Source organism: Anolis carolinensis, chromosome 3 (assembly GCF_035594765.1).
Source record: "Anolis carolinensis isolate JA03-04 chromosome 3, rAnoCar3.1.pri, whole genome shotgun sequence".
In the NCBI taxonomy this organism is placed as follows: Eukaryota; Metazoa; Chordata; class Lepidosauria; order Squamata; family Dactyloidae; genus Anolis; species Anolis carolinensis.
The window spans coordinates 116,022,691-116,036,013 of record NC_085843.1 but is presented as its reverse complement, the minus strand read 5'-3'; the positions used below and the strand labels follow the sequence as shown (position 1 = coordinate 116,036,013).

Here is a 13,323-nt window from a genome sequence, read left to right as displayed (position 1 = left end):
TGCTAATCATTTAGCAATGTTAACCTTTGGACCTCCTATTGTCCATGGATCACCCGGTGGCACAGTGGATTAAACCACTGAGCTGCTGAACTTGCTGACTGAAAGGTTGGCAGTTTGAATCTGGGTAGTGGAGTGAGCTTCCACTGTTAGCCCCAGCTTCTGCTAACCTAGCAGTTTGAAAACATGCAAATGTGAGTAGATCAATAGGTACTGCTCTAGCGGGAAGGTAACGGCGCTCCATGCAGTCATGCTGGCCACATGATGTAAGAGGCACTGGCTCTTTGGCTTAGAAATGGAAATAAGCACGAACCCTCAGAGTCAGACACGACTAGACTTAATGTCAGGGGAAAATCTTTACCTTTACTTTTGATTGTCCATGTTAACCCCCTATTGTCCATGCCAAGCCAAAAAAATTAAACTCTTCACCCCCTCCCCAGTTCTTGCCCTTCACATTTTTAATGAAAGAGATTTTAGTTGGGTTGCTGTGAGTTTTCTAGGCTGTATGGCCATGTTTAAGAAGCATTCTTTCCTGACGTTTCACTTGCATCCATGGCAGGCATTCTCTGAGGTTGTGAGGTATGCTGGAAAGCATTCAAGTGGCGTTTATATATCTGTTGGATGTTCAGGGTGGGAGAAAGAACCTTTGTCTGTTTGAGGCAGGTGTGAATGTTGGAACTGATCACCTTGATTAGCATTAAATGGCCTTTCAGCTTCAAGGTCTGGCTGAAAGCTGAAAGGCTTGTTTATTCGTTCAGTCACTTCCGACTCTTCATGATCTCATGGACCATGCTAGAGCTCCCTGTCGGCCATCGCCACCCCCAGCTCCTTCAAGGTCTGGTCAAGCCAGTCACTTCAAGGATACCATCCATCCATCTTGCCCTGGTCGGCCCCTCTTCCTTTCTCCTTCCATTTTCCCCAGCATCAGTATCTTCTCCAAGCTTTCCCCGTCTTCTCGCTATGTGGCCAAAGTACTTGATCTTTGTCTCTAATATCCTTCCCTCCAGTGAGCAGTTGGGCAAAAAGGCTATTCAATGTTAATCAATGCTAATCAAGGTGGCCAATTACAACACTCACACTTTCCTCAAAACTCACAGCAACTCCGTGATTCTGGCCATGAAAGCCTTCAACAACATATTTTAGTTCTTTCTCTGTAGACCCAGAATCTCTAAATTTCCATTTAGAGCCTCATCTTTGCAACAGGACTACAAAACCTGAGATCCTAACATAACAATTAATCTAATTCAATTTTCTAGTGCAACATTTTGCAGCACCCACATCATTCTAATATATCCAGCTAAATTCCTAATATGCAATATTTTGCATATTTACTCAGGAAAGTGTTGGTTGGGCTCAACTGAACTTATTCCCAGGTATGTGTGTAATAGGGTGCAGTTTGTGAACTTTCAATAATTTTAAGTGAAAATGCTTTTCCTGAAAGACTCGCCTCCAGTAATTAATCAGTTAATTGAGGGAACACTTTTCTTTAGCAATAATGACTATATGTACTTCAGAGAAGCTTACTAGCATTCTAAGATTTAATATTTAATGTGGGTTTAAAAGATAATAATAAGGAGCAGGTATGTGAATCTGCATAGCTCATACAAATTTGATTTGTACAATTTGTCATTTTTATTCCCAACTTTTAACCATTTCGTTCTTTAGAAAAAATCTCTCCTTTCTGTTTAATTATGAAGCAAATTTATGTACGGTGTTTCAATTATGGAAAGCCTCCAGACCCACTTATCTTTTTTGTGATGCCTCCTTTACTACTGTTTTAGAAGGCTACAGATCAGTGATAATTTGGCTAAGATTCGTGAGAATTAGGATGTGTTAGATTTGGAATTTTTACATACCTATATTACCGTAACTGCTAGTTTGCATATTTGCAGACTTCCTCTTCCATTCTCTTCCTGTGCCATGTAATCTGCCACATTTTTCTTCTTTCTCTAGCTTTCATCAGACATGTATTTAACTGCGCAAACAGATTAATAAGTTAAAGATACTTTAAATATTTGATAATTTTCTTCTTCTGCTAGACCCTGTGTGAGAACATGAGGTTGGTTGTTGTTCAGCTTCTGCCCTGCTAATTTCATTACTCTGCTTCTGAGGTAAAGTCAGGTTCTCTTGCTTTTACCTACATATAAGTGTATCCCTGGGGACATGAGAGAAGCCTCCCACAGGATGGTAATCAAGATGTAATCAAGACCTTCTTCAGAGCTCAAGACCTCTTTTGAAGACCAAAAAGATGGTTCCTTGGGTAACTTGTACCTAAGTTATTTAGGTCTTTACAAGTTAACAATAAACAGACACTTCAAATACAGCTCAGTATATCACAGTTTGGATATGTCCATGACCTAGCAGCACTTTATTCAGTATCCTGCTAGGCTCATTCAGCACTTTCTAAGGCCCTTTCTACACTGCCATATAATCTAGATTATCAAAGCAGATAATTCACATTATCTGCTTTAAACTGGATTATATGAGTCTATACTCATATAATATAATCCAGTTCAAAGCAGATAGTCTGGATTTAATTTTTTTGGTATAGGAGCTTTTAGAGCTTTTAGAGACCAAAGTGGATCACAAATACAATTTCTAACTACATAGCTTTCCTTTCAGAGAGGGCAACTCTGTGTAGAATGTGTAAATCTTCTGAATGCCAGAACCAGAAGCTATCCATCATATAGCATATCTTTTAAGAAGGATTCAGCCTCAGTGTATTTGGCATCATCACTGAATTCAGATTACAGCTTTTTCATTGAAATACCTAGCAAATTTCTTTATGTCTGCTTCTAATGACCTTGGGCCCTTCCACACAGCCATATAACCCAGAATATCAAGGCAGAAAATCCCACAGTATTTGCTTTGAACTGGGATATCTGAGTCCACAATGCCATATATTTCAGTTCAAAGCAGAAATTGTGGGATTTTATTCAGCTGTGTGGAAGACGCCCTTGTTAAATAGCACTAGGGATAAGAAGGTACTCCAGAGTATAGCTATTCTGCATGTTGGTATATAGTGAGTCACTCAGTGCTGTTCCTTGGAGCCACTCCTATAAAAAAAAAAAGAGGAACCCCTATAATGCAATGCTGCCAGCACCAAAACACAGAACTAGTCCAAAACATACTATTGTCAACAGTATCAAAAGCTGGTGAAAGACAAAACAGGAACTGCAAGGTTCACACTCCCTTGACTCCTCTTATGAGGAAGATGATCCATCAGAGTGGCCAAGGTCAGTTTTGTTCTGAACCAAGACTGAAATGAGTAAAGATCAACAGCTGTGGTCGAATTCTTTATTGTTTGAGCAGACACAAGTGTCCTGCAGCAGAAGCACTTGCTAGCAAGAGAATAAAGATGATGACCACATTTCTTTTGCTTTGACTAGTAGGATTCACTTCTAAGTGGTGACTGCATGGATTAAATCCTGGATATTTTGTATTCAAATTATATGCATTATCACTGAGGTATGGTTCTACCCTGGAAATGAGACAAATTAACTCTTTACATGCTAATAGCTTGTACTCAGTATGACTAGATCAATTGTTCTCAGCCTTGGGTCCTTATTTGCTATTCAAACTCAACTCCCAGAACTACAGCCAGTATGCCCATTATCCACAATTTCTGGGGGTCTAGCAGCCTCTGTGGACTCAAGGTTGATAATCACTGGGTAGATGGTCTCCAAACTTCCTTCCAGCTCTATCATTCTGTGACATTGCTGTGTTAGATAATGTCATTCTCAGATTTGGAAAGGGAATATTCTTCTTCCAAATTGGTAACTGTAGAAATATAAGACGTTGTTTGTCTAACTTGCACTTTCTTGAAGGGTGCAATTCACTTCGTCCAAGTAGCATAGTGGCGCTCTGTTGATTTTTGTAGAATCTGAGCAAATACCTTGAAAGGAGCTATTTTAAATAACTAAATAAGCAAGCTGCGTTTTTTTGGTAGACAAAAGAAACCGCAATAATTCTAAGTACCTATAGGAAAAGGTATAAACAGGCCTTTCAAAGAGAAGTCTGCATAACACATTCACCCAGAGCCTATGCTTTGTAATCTTCATACTGGGATTTTTAGTTGTTTTTAATGGACTGGTATGGTTTCCACTGTTGACCAGTCATTGCTGGTCCTTGCTCTGTGCCCAGTTTTCAGGCAGGTGGCCCACAGGCATATTGAGCAAGGGTATGTGTGTTTGGATGTGGTGGGGGTGGGGGGAGAGGAGGGAAAATAGATTCATGAAGCCACAATGCAGCAGGCCACAGGGAGATGTGGAATGAGTCCTTCAACATTTCATAGATAAAATTGAGATATGTATAACCATGCAAATTCAAAGTATGCTCAAGAGTGCAAAACATATTCGTAGGTGGGAGGAAGAGGCAAACAGGTTAAGAGTCTGAAGTATTTTGTTTTAGTCTGAGCCTACTGAGAAAGGTAAGAATCCATCCTCTCTTCTCTCTCACCTGCTGAATTTGTACTTTGAAATCAGGGTGCTTCTACGCTGCACAAAATGCAGAATGAAGCAACATTAAAAATACCGCATTTTGTGGCCACATGTAGATGCCCTGTGCTATTTCAGCAGCAGGGGGCAATTCATACTGCTTAGTTGTGCTGACACTGAGTCAGCAAGGCCGGGCATGATCACAGCTTGACAAATCTCCCTCCCCCCCCCCCCCCCCCGCATGCAAAATACCTTCAAATCCTCCTTACCATTGCAGGAGACTGCTCTGTTCTAGATCGCACTCAGTGATGGCATGATGGAGCTTTGGAGAGGGCAGCCATCTACAATATTAAGGGGGCTTTCCAGATATTGGGGGGGGGTAGAGGGGAGGGATAACAGAGAGGTACTGCCATCTCATCTCCTTGGGCTGCCTCAGCCTGGGGAGCATGGGGTGGCTGTGGCTGTGGGGACACCACCTGGGATCGTGGATGGCAAGCCCAGATGGTAGCCTCTACTGCCTTAACACCCACAAAGATTTGGATCTTCAAAAGATTTACCCTGGGTTAATCTGCATTAGTCTACATGCATCATTTGGATGCCTCACACTAATGCAACACCTACATTGCATGATCTGGGACTGGCAGTGTAGATAGGGCCTCAGTTTGAAGCAACTGAAGTAGGCTGAAGATAAAGAGAGCAGAATGGGAGTCTTTTGCATGCTTTTGCTTGCTGTGAGTAATTTTCCTTCGCACAAGGAGACATCTAGATTGGGGGGGGGGGGGGCAGAAGTGATTTTTCTTCTCCCCCCCCCCCCCCCCCCGGCCTCCTGGTGCATAATTTCTACGTGCCAGTAGGACTGCTGGAGCATCTCACATCTTGGTCCAGTATGTTTTTTAAAAAATTAAGGCTAGTTTGGGGGGACTTTATGGAAGGGATTGGGTACCATCTTGCACCTTTGGCCTCCAAGAGCCCAAAAGCATGAGAAGGTTGTAGAGATTGAAAAAAAAAGATAGTCCTCACAGGCCTGGGCCTTTCTGGAAAATCAGGCTCTAATGGGGTATTTAATTAATTTGGAATAACCGTGGTTATTCCAAATTAATTTGCTTTTACCAGAGGCATCGTTTGGATGCCTCTGGTAATAGCCCGACAGGCCCCGCATTTTGGGGCCTGTTTGGAAGGCCTCCAAGAAAAAACTGTTGCAGCTTTTTTTTCTATTTTGTCTTCCCTTCCTCGTCAATAGCTGTTGCCTCCATGACTATACTCTGCTTGACCACAGCTGTCTTTGTTTACGTTCACAAAATTTTGGAGGGTATATCACTCAACTTCCATCTAAGAAGAAACAAAATAGCACTAAATCTGTATTGTGAGAATGACCATACATTGTTATTCGATTTAGGCAGGACCAAGACAAATTTTTAAGACAGAGGTGGGCAAGCCCTCCAGTTGGACTGCCATTTCCATCAGCTGTAGATGAGTCCTGTTGGGAGTTGCACTCCAACAAACATTAGAAAACCACAAGCTCCTTGGTCATGTTTGTTAAGTGTAGCTTATACTCAGAAATGAGTATCACACATTTCAATGGAACATTGTTTTTCACCATCATCTGTATAATAGTTTCTTGGAATTGTTGCATATGTTCAACCATTAGCTCCCCTTGCCCTTTATTTTCATTTCAGGTCAGCTACTTTTGTGAGAAAAGGCTATAAAATGTGAGTTTAATTGACATCCATGGTTTGAGGAGACCTTAAGTCGTGCGCTTACCAGCTACAGCTATGCCTTTCATTTATGAAATATATCCGATCAGTCTCCACACATTTGGCTACCGTTGCTTTTTTAGGTTGTGTGAGAAAAGTTGGACTCTTGTGTTAGTCCAGCTTGTCTACCATTAAAGTTTCCCCCCTCTCTTCCTCCTCTTTTTTTGCAGGTGTATGAATTACAGCCCAAGGCAAGAAAAACCTCCATGCTTTCCCTAAAGAACTTGTGGAGCTTCTGAAGGCCAGATGGTTCCAATTTGAGGCCTATCCTCAGTGATGTAGCTGTATTGAGTTTCTTCCCTGAAACCAACAAAACCTGCACTCGCATTTTGCTTGGATTAAAATATTTGTCCCTTTTTTTGCAGGGCAAAGAGGGACTCCTGAAGCCACTGAAGGAAGGAAATCATTACAGAGATCTACAAAAGTAGGTCATGTGCTACAGCTGCTCATAGTTTGAGAGGAAGAAACATGGGACCTCAAACATGGAACATGACTCCTTCAGAATGCTTGAGAGCAACCCAAGAAAAACATCCTCAGAGGCTTATTTAATAAACATTATCTATAATAGCCTCAATGTGTGCTCAGGTTTCTTTAGGAGTTTGCACCTATATCCCAGAGCTAACATGATTCTGGGATGGAATACAAAATAATTTATCAAGAAGGATTTAATAGTTTGTGTTCAAGCTAATGCGACCCTTTAAGAGCTGTCATTTTGTAAACAATCAAGGTCCGTGGTTCTCCTTTACAGGAATATCTTTGAAGTGGGCTTTGTAAACAGCCAGCGATTATCGACCAAACTATGGTATGTACACTGCGTTGGAGGGGGTGGGATGTTGTTTTTTCTTTATTTGGTCCTGGTAACTGAGTTTACAAGGACCACATATGAGCCTGCATAAATACACACCACACAAATGGCAGAGGCATATATGTATATGGACTTCATTAACAATCATACAGCAGTTGTTATCTTAAAAACACTTCTGTTTTCACAGCTTGCAAAATGCCTGAAGTGAATCATTAAATTAGCTGAGCATTTTAATAAGATCCAAAGTGTCACTTGTTGGTTCTTTTCCCCCTGATAATGAATTAATGTTTTGTGAGATTTGTGAAATTGGAACCTATTGTCTTTTGAAAGTGTGAAAATGAAATGAGAAGAATCCAGTCCAAACTGTCTTCATTTCAAAATCCCGGACTCCCTTTTTCCAGAGGCATACAGTCCTGCAGTTGTAAAAACAAGGAGTGGAGTGTCCCAGCCCATCCATTTTCCACACACTTCTCTCTGCATGTACTCAGAATAAGAAATAAAAACTATTGCATGGGCCAGTCATACAGTTGAAGGGACCAGAAGGGCCACCTAGTCCAACCTCTGCCATGCAGGAACACACCATCAAAGCACTGTTGACAAATGGCCATCTAGCCTCTGCTTTAAAAAATTGCCAGAGAGGGAGACCCAACCACACTCTGAGGCAGCATATGCCTCTGCTGAACAGCTCTTACCATCAGGAAGTTCTTCCTAATGTTTAGGTGGAATATTTTTTCCTGTAGTTTGAATCCATTGCTCCATGATCTAGTCTCTAGAGCAGGAGAAAAAAAGCCTGCTCCATCTTCAATATGATCAAACATTCAAATTCAACCCTATTAAGACTTTTCAGATATGTTGCCACTCTGCATTTATGTATAGGACTGACAAGGAGTCCTGGAGACATTCACTCTGATCTGGAGATGTGTGTATATTCAATCATGCATATGCATTTTTGTGTCCTTTGCATATTACATCTCTTTTCATTTCAATGAGAGAAGCACCCTCAGAGTAGCATACCTATGAATATTTTTTCATCACTAAGCTGATATGGGAGGAATAGAAGAGAATCCTGTGGTGTACGTTGGGTCTCTTGCATCTGGATCGTATTGTTGGACCAAGGCAAAGAAAGAATTGATATAAAGATGCCCTCAACTTTGGGTGGTACTTTCAGGATTGTAGGGCATCTGTGACACTTCAGTCCAACCTAGATGATCATTAGGGAGCATCTAGCTATACTGATAGCCAATAGAAGAAGGAAGGAATTTTCAGTCTTTCTCTACCATGATCCACAAGAGAAGTTCAAGCCTGCAGAATAGATTCCTGTCTTAATAATCTATGGTGACAAAAGGCAGATTATATATTCAGAAAATCATATGCTGACTCCATCACATCCCTTCTACATTTTAAAATACTATCTGTATATTTTAATAGAATCCTGACCCTACCCAAACATAAAAGCCCAACTATAATGAAAAAACAATGTGATAATACCCCAGTGAGATAGTGCAGCAGTATCCCTAAGGCAGAGTTTGTAAACCAGGTTCAGAGAATAAAATAACACCGAATAACTAAAGAAGAATACAAAATACACAGCCGGGTTTATCTGAATTGCTGGATGAGGAAAGCTAACATTCAGATAAACAGATGGTCAGATAAACAGATATATTTACATTGATGAGATGGGGTGTGTGTGTGTTTGTGTTACTTCTGGCCATAAAGCAAATATAGATAATTGTATCTGGCACACTTATGTGATGTTCAAATGGGATTTTTCCATGCTGCATATTCAGGCTTCAGTGCAAAATGTGGAAAAAGAAAGGATGTGTTTAGTGTATAGTTTTGCTCAATTGACCACTGGGTTACCTCTGTGATTTATGGTATTTTTAAGATTCACCTGGGAATAGGAAAATTGCCATGCAACTTATAAGAACTGGTTACTGATATTGTGAAGATCTATATTCCTTGGTTTGGAGTATGAATCATTGTAGCTTATAATGCTTAGTTACAAACAGAGTGCAGTCATCCCTCCACATTTGCTGGGGTTAGCGGAAGAGGACCCGTGTGAAAATGAAAAACTATGAATAAATAAATTGCTATTTTTTTACCCAAGGGAAAACTGCTCCATGAATTTCTAGGTCTTCCAGTATGACTATATTGTCAACTTCCATTGGAAGCTGGGCATAGAATTCATTTCAAGGTCAACTTGCTCCAATCATTCTAGAGGACCTAGAGATTCCTAGAAAGGTGTTGTCTCTTTAAATCTCTAGGTCCTCCAGCATGACTGGAGCAAGTTGACCTTAAAGTCCCACTAAAGAACCTAGAGATTCCAAGAAAGAACATTTTAAATCAAATACAGTACATAAAAGCCAAAATTACAAATGTGTAAGGATGACTGTACATTTTAGCCTAAAACTGTCTTCTGATCTGGAAGAACAACTGACATTCTGTGATACAACAGTAATCTTTGATCTGGTCAAATCTTGGAAAGCTACTTTCCAAAAGTAATTACTGTTAGAATTTTTTTAAAAAATACCAGACTCAAGTTGCAGCCCCATGATACAAAATATATCTATTTTGTGATCACACTCATATTATAACTGTAAAAGTAATTAAAATAGTTACAGTTACACTATGTGAGGAGTAAATGTATCCATCATTCCACTACAATCTCCACCACAGTTGAGTACAGGTGAAACAAATTCTCCATGGGGAATACAACAATGTTCCTTCTCATGGTGCCATTACTCCATGTGCCCACACTATGCAGAGTAACATGACTAACTCAGGTAAGTGATTTTTGGTGTCAGAAAACTCCCTTACAAATTCCTTATTAATTTCATTTATTGATGCATTTTTAATGCTGGGTAGCAGGATAAATGTTTCTCCAATTTTCAGTCTCAATATCAGAATAACTTGATGAGTTTGAGGCATTACTATGCTCCTTGGTTTGAGGAGGCAAGGAGATATATGCTGATCCAGTTCAGATCATAAAATATTTTGAGCCAGCCCTGGAAATAACTGAAAATGAATTAGTAGTTATTAATCCAAACTGGAGAATTTTCTCACACAGAAACTGTGATGGTGAAGCTACATGTGACAAACACATGTTCTCAATCTGTTTCAAACTTTAAAAGGGGTGAAAAACAGGCCCACAACACTATAAAGTGAAAGGTTGGCAAAGGAAAGGACTAATTAACCTTTTTCACTCCAACCCTTTTTCTGGTCACAATTGTCTCCCCAGCTGCTTTTTTCCTTCTGGAAAAAAATGCTATTTGTATGCTTTTGCCACTGCTGTTAAGCATGAAATAGAGAGTGAGAAAAATGCCATTTTAAAACAAAGAGTGGAATCTGGCTGAGGCAGTTTACCTTTCACTACAGCAATGGGATATTATTGTTCAATACTGTGTTTTAATGATTTATTTATTTCTAAGTAAACCAGGGAGTGAGGAGGTAGTAATCCTTTCTCCCTTAAGTCTCTCTCTCTCTCCTCTTGCTTTCCCCTCAGCTGGAGTTTCACCCAATATCTGGTGTAAGAGACTAATTTAATCTACTGTTTTACAAAGCTTCTTGAATAGTTAAAATGATGTCAAAGAATGAATGTTATATCAGTCTTTTTTGGAACAATTCAAAGGGCTATGTAAACCATAATAAAAGAGGATTGACCCTTTTAGTCCTCCCTTTCAAGATAAATATGTTCATAAGATACAAAAACAGACCAAAGGAATAATAATAATTTAATTTGATGTGTTGAGATCTTTTTTTATTTTGGGGCATATGGTTTTCATTTTGAAATGGCGGCAAAGTAAAGACCTTTAGGTGCAGACAGCTACTGCAAATTGAGAGAACCTAACCAGGTCAATAATGTTATGTTTTTACACCATTTGAAGGTCTGATCCACCCTATGAGCCAATACAAACCCCTCTTATGCCCTCCTGTTTCATTTACAGTGGCTGATTCCATGTCATTCTTTCTCCCTGGTACGTATTTCATTGATTTTAATAGGAACTGGCTCAGACTCTATTGTAGCACAAGGAACATGTCAGATTATTCATATTTGTCTGACAAAATGCTAGCAAGCAGTAAAAGATGCCATGCCGAGCTGTAAACATGACTGACATGCCTGTTGAGATACGATTCAAGACTTGTGATGTACTGCAAGTCATCTTACAGCATGGAGGTCATGGAGGAGGACATGCAATCACTTGATAGCAGGAGTCTGTAAGTATTTTTGAAAAAGAGCTTGAAGAACACAAATGTGCCTCCCTTAAACAACTATACTCTCTCTACCAGATATCAAGGAATTACAACTCCACGGACTTCCCAATTGCCATGCTGGATTAGACATTCTGAAACCTGTACTCCCCAAAAGTAACATTTTCAAACCCTGGTGTCTGCTGTGAAGTTACTGAGATAGGGGAGCCACTATGGGCTCATTTGCACTGTTATATAATGCGGTAGAAATGGTGTGTTAACCTGGGGCATCCAAATGAAGCACCCAGGCTAATGTGGAGTGACCCGGAGTAATTGGTTTAATGTGATTTATATCTGTTTTTTTTTTCATGTCAGGAGCAACTGGAGTTAAATCTGGGTTAAAAAAATACCCGCAAAGATCTAGATCTTCTTCGAAGATCCTGATATTTCCAGGTATCGGGTCTGTGCAGACAGACACCTGGGATCAGCACCTGTAATCCCAGGTGTCTGTCTCCACAGATATTCCACACTCCCTGGGCTCAGGCAGTCCAGGGAGGTGGGGTGACAGTACCAACCTATCCTCCTTGCACCCCATTTTGCCCCCAAAACAAAGATGCAGCCTCCTTACTGTTCCTGAAATCTTCCCTGTTGCTCTACTCCGCTCAGTGATGATGCGACAGCTTTGGAGGGGGAAGCCCTTTAAGAACATTTTTCATAACTACAGTAGAGTCTCGCTTATCCAACCTTCGCTCATCCAATGTTCTGTATTATCCAACACAGTCTGCCTCCCGTCCGGATCCACAGCCGTTTCTCTAGGCAGCAACGAGTAGTGGACCAACATGCGCAACAACAACAAAAGTGCAGCCATGCTCCCAAACAAGGGGCAGACTTGTTGTAAAACATGATGTTTTGGTGCTTTATTTGTAAAATCATAATGTAATTTGAAGTTTAATAGGCTTTTCCTTAATCCCTCCTTATTATCCAACATTTTTGCTTATCCAATGTTCTGCTGGCCTGTTAATGTCGGATAAAGAAGACTCTACGGTAGTTTAATTCTATTTTAATAGTTACTTTTTGTATGTTTTTCTTGTATTGCTTGCTTGGGTCCCAAATTTGAAGAGAAAGTGGAATAATAATAATAATAATAATAATAATAATAATAATAATAATAATAATAATGGCAGTATCAAAGGTGTTGGGGGGGGGGGGAGTTCAGTACTTGGATAGCTCCTTCAAAGTCTGCTAAAAACCCAGAGCAGATTCATTATCCCATTAATACAAAATCCACCAGACTCCACTGTATATAATTTATAAATAAATGTCTTTATACCTATAACTGTTTGTGTATTTTAAGGAAATTTCAGAGGTTGCTGTCTGAAATAAATAAAACTTTTAGCCTTGATAACTGCAGTGAGCATTCTGAAAACCTCACCCCTGCTTAAGGCTTGGGCTTTTTTAAATCTTATATTACGTGCTGGTATCTGTGGAAGAATTGTTTAGTTAGGCTATTTCTGTTTATGTCAAAGATCCACTTTAGCAAATTTTAATAGGTAACAGTTGCATCTGAAGACATCTGGTGCATCTGCTGCTGGATCCCACTGCCCAAAAAAGGAGCAGATTCCACTGAAGTGTTCCTTTCTATGCTGGTTGTGGGAGAGCATTTCAGTGTGTCATCACAGCAATGCTATGAGTGAAGTTGATTATGCATGGAGAGATAGTGAGGGCGGAGAGAGAGAGGGAGAGAGATTAGTTTAGATGATCAAGTTAATTTCATGACTATGCACAGAGCTTGGAAGAGCAAATAACTTTGAACCACAGCTCCAAAACTGGAAGATCCAGCAGCTGTAGCCAAAAAGCAATTTTGGTTGAGATGAGCAGAGATTGCAATGTAATGAGACCTCACGGAGGTTTGCTGCTCAGGAAGTTGTCAAGATGGGTCTTGCCCCTTAATGTCCCCTTAGCAGGTCTAGCAGGCACACTAAGATAGATTTGGTGTGCCTCAAAGCTATTGAGTACACATAGTCTGAATGGGGTATACTTCAGATTCTTGGTGGAAGTATGGCAACCTTGGAAGGAATTACATCGGATCCCTCTGCATATTTTGCTTTTCTCTTGTCCTGTGTCTTATCTCTGTTAACTTTTG

At 40.2% G+C, this 13,323-nt stretch overlaps 1 long non-coding RNA gene across 1 annotated transcript in view; it reads left to right on the top strand.

Annotated features, from left to right (window-relative positions):
* Nucleotides 1-6,853, top strand: part of LOC134297549 (uncharacterized) — a 33,850-nt gene extending 26,997 nt beyond the window's left edge. Inside the window, exon 3 of the long non-coding RNA XR_010004339.1 lies at nt 6,553-6,853. This is a non-coding gene — a long non-coding RNA (uncharacterized LOC134297549). The remainder of the gene's footprint in view (nt 1-6,552) is intronic.
* Nucleotides 6,854-13,323: the final 6,470 nt, after the last annotated feature.